Here is a 10,932-nt window from a genome sequence, read left to right on the forward strand (position 1 = left end):
GTCACCTCTCACGACAAGCATAGTCGCCTTTTGGGGTAAGCATGGGTTGCTGAAGACCTATCAATTCTACCCCGTATCTTCACGAGTCGAGCATACCAAATAAGACGCAAGGAATGTTGTTACTATTTACTTTCATTTTGTATTGCATATTACAACCAAAGAGTAATCGTTGGGTTTTGGGGTTCTCTTTATTTACGTATTTTACTTTCTCTTCTTTGCGTACGTTTGTACATATAAACATATAAACACCTTCAAATCATATCTTACGCAAACACATTTAGGAGATAAGCATCATGTGTTGGCCAATTTCCGGTTATAATTGAGTATTTGAAGCACGGGAATATATTTGGAACCGACAATCGACAATGTAAACAATAAAGTAAACCAAACGGTTTCACTGTCTGCACTCGTTTACATCGAGTACGACTACAGCAGTGAAGTGTCATCGGCTGGCCGTTTCAGCTGGTGCCCATGGCAGCATCTGGAGTTGCTCATTTGTGACGTCATTCTGACTTTACGTCACAATATGAATGACGTCACTACTGTTGATGACACAGCAAAACAATTGTTTGCGATTTTTCTACGCGTGAATACGCAGCGAACAGTCTTGCAGTTTCCGGGAATCAAGTACCATTTAATCATGTTTTTCAACCAATCATAGTACAGAACCCAGTGACTTTTGGTTTACAATGAGTGAATGTCAAACATACTCACCACATTCCAAGCAAGTGGAATGTGGAATTCACATTTTTCCATTCTACAGTCTGTTTTCTCTCGGCGGATGCGTTGGTCAGCTTCAACGTAACGACAACGAAGTTTCCGGACCACAAGCTGCGCTAACTTCCCTTTTGTGACTGACTGTTCCCTCGAGATATTATGAAGGCATGACGTCTGCTGGTTCAACTTGTGATGCAAATCTTCTAAGCAACTCTTGTTGATAGTCCTGTAGGAGGTGTTGGTGTAGTGGTTCCATGCGCCTACTGTCCTCTGTGTCGTGACTGAGTCCATGTACTTCGTTATTTGATCAACACACGACTCACAGTCATAATGAGCAGCCAAACATCAGCTCCAGGGACAAGAGCTAGACCCTCCCTTTTCTTCCCTAGCGACCAAGGGCGGATTCACTAAACTTCTTAGAATTTTCTTAGTATTTATGCACACGTCTGATTATTGTTCAACATATGAAGGTCCCGGGATAGAATAGGCCTTCATCAACCATGCTTGCCATGAAAGGCGACGTAAGAGGCGACTAAGGGGATCGGGTGGTCAGGTTCGCTTACTTGGTTGACACTAGTCATCGGTTCCCACTAGCGTAGATCGATGCTCATGTTGTTGATCACTGGATTGTCTGGTCCAGACTCGTTTATTTACAGCTGAAATATTGCTGAGTGTGACGTAAAACTCACTTAGTCAACGTATGGGTAATTTTGTAAATTTCTATATATTGCAAGTGGTGGACTGTCGCCTTGTTCCGCTTTAAACGAAGCTACAGCAGTTGTGTGGGAAATACTAGGGAAGAACAGCGTGTCCATGTCAGGCATCCCGGAATCAATGGTCTCAACTCTTCTGCAGGTAAATGAGTCTACTCAGTCAAGGTTTGTCAAAATTTGAGAATTTATTGCACGTGATTAGACAATTCCTTCAATGGATTTGGTTTCATCGCATTCCAGATATGCTTGACATGGCATAGTCTCACAAGCAAAATCATGAAAATCACTAACTGTATTAATGATAAATTGCATTTATAAAATAACTCTTGACGAGTTTGATATTTATCTTGACTGTCTTCAATATTTGATATTCATAATTTTCACAGTGCATTATACCCAAAACCCTTCTACAAGTGACTTAGTCCTACCTATATGAAAAGACCCTTAGCCTTGACACAATGTAAAATGAACGATATGTATAAATAACATGTATAAATGTATATAAATTCAGTCCTGATTATATGATAACAAGTCAAACTGGATAAAGGATATTTAGCTTTCAGTGATGCCATGTCACTGTTAGATATCCAGGCACTGACAGGTGTAGGAGGGTGCTTGATCACCAGTGTAGCAGGTGTGGCAGTTACTCCAAGCAGTCCAAGTGATGCAGCAGTTCCTACTGTCAACGCTGTACACACAGTCACAGCACTACCAAGTAGTACAAGGAGATCCCATCTTGCATCCTGCTGTGAATGTGATGACATGTATCATAAGAACATGGAAGTAGAAAATGAAGTTCTAGAGCTCAAAAGGGAAATGATGGAAAACAAACTAAAAACAGAATTTGAAAGAGTAAAAGTCAGAAATCAGAGTTTCATTGGTTGCCTTGTATATGCCTGATGCCTTTAAGGATGATATTGAGGATGAATTTGATATTTTGCTTCAACGTGCACTATATGTTAATATTAGATATATATCAATGAGTCTGTTGTTATTACTTTACAAGATTTTAACATGAGTGCTCTATATAATGTTGGAAAGTAGCTATGTCATGCAGAGAATATGATCAACGTACAATATGCTTAGTTATGCAAATATTTTTCTTCTATTTTGGCCTCAGGCCCTTTATTGAATAAAAATGTCTTTCTGTCTATAATATTGTTCTTGGTGAATGCGTCAGATTGTCTCTTCAAATTACTTAAATGTCACGGTCAGTTACGTATCGGTGTAGACAATTCACTCTTCCAACTGGTAGATTACCTTATGAGTATTACTGAATGTTAAAGTTTTTGAATGAATCTGGACACACGTCATTGACATCTCATATCAAGAATATATATTAATCAGATTTGAATTTTGGTCAGTTTGGATTTCACATGTTTGAAGATACTGAAGGTTTATCTGTCTTTATGCAGATATTGACTGATAATCCCTCACAAAATTAGTACTCATTCCTGCATAATATAGCCAAGTGTTCCAATAATATACTATTCAAGTAACTCCTAAATGTTGAAATTTATGTAAATAAAGCTCATGTTATTTCTTTTAAAGTGCATGTCAATTTATTCATGAAATATTGTTATATATGCTTGTGCTGTCATGAAATTCTTCGTAGGTTTTGAGTGATATACATGCTACAGTTAAATTACGTTGGTGGTAAATCCTGATACTGTCATGTTGATGAAAATATCAGTAAATTTGTATTAGCGTATTAATGATTGTTGGCAAAGTCGTTCCTGTAAATAAGGTTATGTCCAGGTTATGTGGGACAGTCTGTGGTTGGTCGTCCTCATCCGGCTCGATCGAATCGCCATCAGGCAAAACGCCACAACATTCGAAGACCTGTTGTGAAAAGTAATTATGTGTATAAATGTTCTTTTCAGTGGAAATTATTATCAGTAGACAATGTCAGATATCTTGTTTCTCTTTTATGTACATCACTATATTTTTCTCTCTGGAAGACCGTCATTCTGATCACGTATGCTGTTGACATTTCTGTGTTCATTTCTCTTAATGAACAATAGTTTTGAGAAAACGAAACGTTACCAGATATAAGACGAATCTTTATGTGGCGTCATATGTCTTTGTTGGAATAATTTCAATCGATTTTTAATGATGACATTTTGACGATATAAATGGAGTATTTAACAATACATATCAACACTTCACATACAAACATACACATGCATGGAAGCACACACATGCTTCAAATACACTTTAAGAAGCATATATATATATAGATAATATAAAATCATTATATAAGATTATTTTCTTCTTGTAAACATCTTTAAACATCTACTGTTTTAGCAGAATGTACTCATGCTATATTGCATTAGCCTGTTAGAATGGCATATATAATTGACACATAAGCAATAAAGCATGGTTTAACTATAAAAAAACATTGGTTTTACTTAGATGAATAACTGTCCTCAACATTTATTATGTAACACTTGCATTTTGCATTTTTTCTGGGGTTAATCTAAGTTCTCCATGTTCTCCAAGTTCAGCCTCTTGTGCTGACATATTCCCCCCACTACGCTGCGAGTCTCCTTATGAGCTCTGTCAAAAATTCAAATGTTATGAAAATTATTAACTCTGCTATAGCATATTTGCAATTATTAAGTGGCCTGTAAATACATAACATGATATTTATGAATACGGATAAATAATATTTTCAGCCTTGAAGCATTCTTTCATGGTTACTGTCACTTCAAAAAGAAAAGATTTTCGTGTATTCTAGGGTTGTAGATTCTTCCAGGAAAGAAATCACTACCTTTTTATAATGCAATCCCGTTAGAGTTTTATAGTTGTATTGGAAAGGGGGCATAACTCTAATTTACTTATTTCTTATATTTATTCATTATAAATATAGGAAGTCATGTCGTTTGCAAGATTCAGTTTGATTTGATTCAATTGTATACTGCCTGAGAGCCGGGAGTTTGCTGAAGATAAGGAGTGAGGAGTCAGTTTCTACATGAATATCCACTGTCTTTAAGCAAGTGAAAGCCAGAGCGCGTCGTGTGGCGAGTGAATAAAGCACAAACGCCGTTCTCGATCAATATGCGCGAGTCATAATTGTACTCAGGCCATTTTGCAACAGCATCGATGATTTGTGAACTGTGGTCAAAGACCACAGTTCTCTATGATTAACAGTATTGATGATGTGGTACTGCTTTCTGGTCACATAAGCAGGTTCATCGTGGGATGGTGCCAGAATCTGAATGTGGGTGCCATCACCCTACCACTCGGGGGAAATTCGCGATGCCACAGAAACCAAGGAGGTTTCTCGAAACTAACCGACAAACAACGACAGGGGCAGATAAAGCAGTTATTGTTTGTGTAATGGTCCTACTCCCTGAAGACTGTGAACCACCTATGTGGTTCGCATTACACAGCTGCATCTTCCCCATGGCGAGGTAACGCAACGTCAGTAGAACTTTGTCAGTAGCCGATAAAGGATTAATTCTCTGAGCCAAAGGTCATGAGACTTACTAAAACTTAGATTATCATCTTTGGATAAAATGAAACTTACTAAAAATTGTATATCATCTTTGGAAAATCGAATTCTGTATAATAAGAAAATTCTAAGAAGTTTAGTTAAACCCGCCCCTGAACTCCGCATCTTCTACGTAGGTCGTAGCGAGCCGTACGGTTTCTGTTCTCCAAAGGGCCTAGGCAAAATGGAAAAGGCACCCACGGATCTGCACTGTAGGGAATATTTCTCTCTCTCTCAAAATAAACCTTCAGTTGGATCGGTCAGTTTGACAGATCGCTTTTCATTCTACACTAACAGTGTGGATCTGTTGTATTCTTACCCTAATAGTGTGTGGATCGTTTGTCATCCTACCCTATCAGTGAGGATCAGTTGTTCTCCCACCCTAACAAGGTGGATCGGTTGTCATCCTACCCTGTGCTCTGATGGGTGACCGGCAACTCCTGAGAGTTTTTAGAACTTCAGTCCTGTCACACAACGAAGTGCACATGGCACATGTGTTGTTCAAAACTGCTTCTGTTCACCCTTGTTATTATTATTATTATGTTTTACAGATTAAGAGAGAAATGCACTAGATTCAGGTGATCCTAGTGCAGTCGGGTTGGTAAAGCTCATCATCAGCTCAGGGCTCACGCCGCTCTAACCGCAGCCAGGATAGCGAATGGGACTTATCCCAGGAAACACTGCCTTGTCCAACCCACCAAGACCTTTCCTGAGAATATGAAGGCCCCCAAACATTGCAGTCTTCTGCATTACCCAGGTTGTCAGAGGAGGCTGAGCTCCCGGTAGAGAACCCGTGCATTCTCCTGATCTGCGCCAAGAGTTCAGGAGGTACCAAACCGAGGGGGAACCTGACTAAAGTGTATTTGGGATGCAAGCGAGACATTTCAAAGATGAGGTCCCCACATTTATCATGTTCGTCCTGAATCACGTTTCTATCAAAAGGGGGTGGTGGTGGGTGGTGGATAACTCTAGGAGCTGTTCATACCCACTTTGTGGACCCGTGGGATATTTGGTTCACCAACCCGTTTGCCGTGGGTTGTCGTCCTGTGTCCGTGGATGAAGGGCTCCTGGTGTTTGAGAGCAATAGGAGTCTGTAACAGTGTTCCTGTTTCTCAATACACCACTTTGGCCCTGAATTCAACTTAATGGGTGGTTGAATGGGCCCGGTTCAACCAGTCGGCTGGACATGCCAAGCCCTGTGCATGGACTGCATAAATGTCATTACACACATTTGATTTGGAATTGTTTGAATTTCGGACTTGCCTCTATTGTTAATCTGAAACGTTTTTGATTTTGATATATGTTATGAACTTTGCCTAGAGTCTTATGCCCAGACAGTGGTGGCTCATGGGCCAATCTGGTGGATAGCTGATTTATAATTCTTCCGCTGGAGTACATCATTTGATTATCCTTGGTGCTGCAACTTGGAGACCCACTTGTTTTTAGCATTGTCCTTCTGATACTTCGTCATGGGTGTAGAGATTATTTGATGAATTTTCAGTTATGGAACACCAAAGCCCCAAAACACGGAACAAACGTCAACTTGATAATGATGATAATGACCAACGACCTTACAAACTCAATCGAATACTGACAACGACTTTTAGTTATCAAGACTATAGACAAGATACCACTGAAGTTGAACCTTTTAGGAATGTCCAAGTGTGTCCAAAGGCATAATCAGAGACAGAGATCAACTGTTTGCTGATATTTCAGAACTAGATAATGTTTCTGAGATGAAAGAACCGCATAAACAATGAAACAATCCCAGCAAGTCTGTCTATTCTCCTTCTCATCTCCGAATCTTCCGGAGTCTGTCAAGGCTGTATACTGTAATGTTTCAGGTGACACCTACATCCCAAATCCTTGAAGTTTTAGATGACAGAAGTTTGGACATGGTGTATATACTTGTGCCCACTGTAGTGAGACCACTCATGTCACAGAAGACTGTACCAGTAACCTTAAAAAGTGTACAGATTGTACGGGAAATCGTTCTTCTTTCTCCAAAGACTGTCCAGTCTGGAAAAAAACGAATGTGAATCACTAAAATTAAATTTACCCAGAAAATCAGTTTTGCTGATACCAAGAAACTTTTGGAATCAGTAAACTCACAAATCATGATAAAAACAAATTCATAGAATAATGTTCAGGGTAAACCCGACTCAAGAACAGAAACTTCCGAAATGAGTGGTAGACCCCCGAAGGTGACTGACACATCTATTATTGCAAATAAAATTCGCGAAGCTCTTGCCATAAATTCATCATCAGTAAATTATGCTCCTGAGTTTCAGAGATATCAGAAACAACAGGAAATGACAAAACTTAAGTTCGATTCAAAGAACGGTGAAGATTAGAGTGAAGAGTTTTCATTACGTGAGCTACATACTGCTCTTGAGCAAGCTCATGACACAGCAGCAGGTGATGACAATATACATTATCAGGTACTGAAACAAATACCTGAACCATGTCCGATGACCTATTTAAGTATATTTGACCAAATATGGACATCTGGAGACTGTCCTCCTCCATGGCGTAATGCTATTGTAATCCCAATACCAAAACCTGACCGGGATCATACAGATCCGTCAAATTACAGTCCGATTTCTTTAACCAGCTATGTCTGTAAAACCATGGAAAGAATGACCATACCAGTAACCTTATAACCAATATTAAATGTGGTTTCAGGAAAAATCGAAGCACCATTCATCATTTGGTACGTTTGAATCCTTTGTTAAAATTCTGTGTCAGATAAACAACATGTTGTATCAATCTTCTTTGATCTTGAGAAAGCTCATGATACGATCTAGAAGCATGGCATTTTGAAGGATCTACATGATTTTGCTTTGAGAGATGGTTTGCATCTTTGTAGTCCGAGTGGGTACAGCCCTGTCTGACCATTGCAATCAGGATCAGGGTGAACCTCAGGGCAGCTTTTTGTCTGTCACTTTATTTAGTATCAAGATCAACAGTTTATCCAATGTTTTAAACGATTCAATTGATGGATCACTTTGTGTGGATGATTTTAATATTTCTTTTCGTGGTTAAAAATATGCGGAATATTGAACGGCAACTGCAGTTGTGTCTACACAAAATAAATAAATGGTGTCTTGAAAACGACTTTTTTATTTTCTAACTCCAAAATTAATTGCATCCTTTTCTGTAGACAATGTATGCCCCATAAGAACCCAGAACTATGTTTGGATGGCACTCACATCAGATTTGTAAAGGAGGCCAAATTCTTGGGTCTAATGTTTCATTCCCATTTAACTTTCCTGACGCATATTAAATGCCCGAAGGCGAGCGATTTATTAAAGGTTGTCTCCAATTCAAAGTGTGTGTGTGTGTGTGGGGGGGGGGGGGGGGGGGGGGGGGGAGAGGGGTCAAACTGCCCTCCTTCACTTATATAGATCAATGGTACGATCTAAACTTGGTTATGGCTCCATCGTATATGGTGCAACCTAAAACTACTTGATTCTGTCCACCACCAAGGTCTAAGACTTTATCTTGGGTCTTTTAGACTCCTGTTGACAGTCTCTACGTATACGTTGAGGTAGATGAACCTTCCCTTACTCAATGCCCTATCAAACTAGATTTACAATATATTGCGAAACTCTATTCTAACGAGTCTATTCGTCCTCTGTTGGTTACCCAGCTACGCTGGCATTTCTAGGAACACAATGGCCGATTTGCTGCCAAGGCAGCACTCAACAAATCTGTGACTCCGCTTCTTATCTCATACACTGATTGTAAAGCTAACATTAGATCTTATATCAGTGATCTGATGCAAAAGAAGCGGGATACCCAGATAGGTGTGAATAAATTCTATGCAATAAAACCTTATATTGGTTAAACCTATTTGAGTTGTCAGTCCACAGTTGAGGAGGACGTCGTATTGGCCACAGAAGATATACTTATGAGGACCTATTGAAAGGTGATGATACTCCATTTTGCGTCCCTTGTGATGAAAGAATCACAATCAAGCATGTCTTGCTTGACGGTGTCTTGCTTGACGGTGTTGAATGTTACATCACAAAGGATATCTATTTCAAATCACGAACTATGAAGGATCTTTCTAATCATTTCAGTTATCATTTAATTATTGCATATCTGAAAGAATTAGATTTGTTAAATGGTTTGTGTATTTTCTGTAAATTGTATTATTAATTAAGTAATAATTATTATTGGGTCACAACGTTTAGCGTTTTAAATGATAATTATTATGGGTTACAATCCGTATCATAAATGTTCAGTGGTATTAGTATTTTATCGGCAAGTCTTGAAGGTAGTTCTATAGAGTTACCTCCCTTTGGTAGTGTTATGCGGTAAACACGAGGCTGGCCCTTAGTGGCGATGGTCGTGAGTGCTCGAGTGAGTGAGTGAGTCAATATTTAACGTTACATCGGCAATATTGCAGCCATAATACGAAGGACAGTAAAATCACTTGACTATCACAGTTAGTATTTAACACTAGCGTGGAAATTTAAAAAAGTAATAGCATTACTATCTGGACAGTACAGTATAAAAACAGGCCATAGATCGCCAACAACCGAAGGTAGATCACCATACTAGGGACGTAAGTGCTCGAACCTTCAGGAAATGTTGAATATATATATATATATATGATCGTCCTGCTTAGAGGGTACGTCAGTCACAAAACTGTCACAGTTTACGTTTTGCTTACCCGATTTATATATAGTATATTTCTTCATTTAGATTACGAGTAAACATTCCTACAATCACAAACTTCCCTACAATCGCCAGCGGCTGAGGGGTTGCTGTAAATCCATCTCGGACCCATGCAGGTAACAAAGGTACTGCAAGTCCCCATGGACCCTGGTATAATGATCTACCTTCAGTTGTTGGCGATCTATAGCTCGTTTTTATGTTGTACCGTCCTCTGTATTTAAACTGTTTTCCATTTAATTACAAGTTTTAAATATCTATCTATCTATCTATCTATCTATCTACTTGTTTTACTGTCCTTCGCTGACAGAATTTTACCAATCACTATTATGTATAATATTAATGGTTCTCGTCACGATATGACTCATATATTGCCGATGTGACGATAAATTTTAACTCACTCACTCCTTAAGTGTGACTAATAGATCTTCGCACAGCATAATGGAAACCTCTTCACTTTTCACGGAACAAAACCATTAACACGAATTCCTGGCGGTATAGATTTTTTTAAAAGAGCATTTAAGCATCGTTTTATGCTATCATCTTACTAAACCTTCTCAATGTTTCATTTCTGGATCTTATGCAGGAGAAGCGGGACACCCACGTTGATATCAATAAATTACATGAAATAAAACCCTATATCGGTTATACCTAGTTGGGTTGTCAGTCCAAATTTGGGCACACAAGATATACCAATAACTACCTACCGAAAGGTGAGGAGCCTCCGTTCTCCATCCCCTGTGATGAAAGAATCACAGTCAAGGACGTCCAGCTTGACTGTGTTGAATACTCCATCACATGTTGGGATAAGTATTTTAAATCACGTACTATGAAAGATGTTTTAGCAATATACGTTCTGATTTCATTATTGCATTTTAAAAGAATTGGATTTGTTGACTGATTTGTAAATAGATCAGTATTTTATGATTGGAAGTTTCAAGTAATAACTCAGACGTTAAATATTAACTCACTCACTCACTCAGATTGTTAGTGGCGGTACCCCCAAGGGAGGATGAAGTACCGTAAAATTATTGTCTTCCTGAGAGGGTACGTAAGTCACAATGCATTCCAAGTCAAATTTAATCTTCCACACTTTTAGTTGTAATATTATTGTCATTTTAATTTGTGACTAAACCTGCATACAATTGCCAACAGCTGAAACGATGATGTAAATACAGCTGAAGCACTGTAAGTCCCCATGACCCCTAGTATTGTGATCTACCTTAAGTTGTTGGTGATTTAACTCTTTTTGTGATACTGTAGTTATTTTACAGTCCGTCGATGACTGGTTCTTTAATTACTTGTGTTTTTTGTGCATCTACA

Source organism: Haliotis asinina, chromosome 1 (assembly GCF_037392515.1).
Source record: "Haliotis asinina isolate JCU_RB_2024 chromosome 1, JCU_Hal_asi_v2, whole genome shotgun sequence".
Classification (NCBI taxonomy): domain Eukaryota; kingdom Metazoa; phylum Mollusca; class Gastropoda; order Lepetellida; family Haliotidae; genus Haliotis; species Haliotis asinina.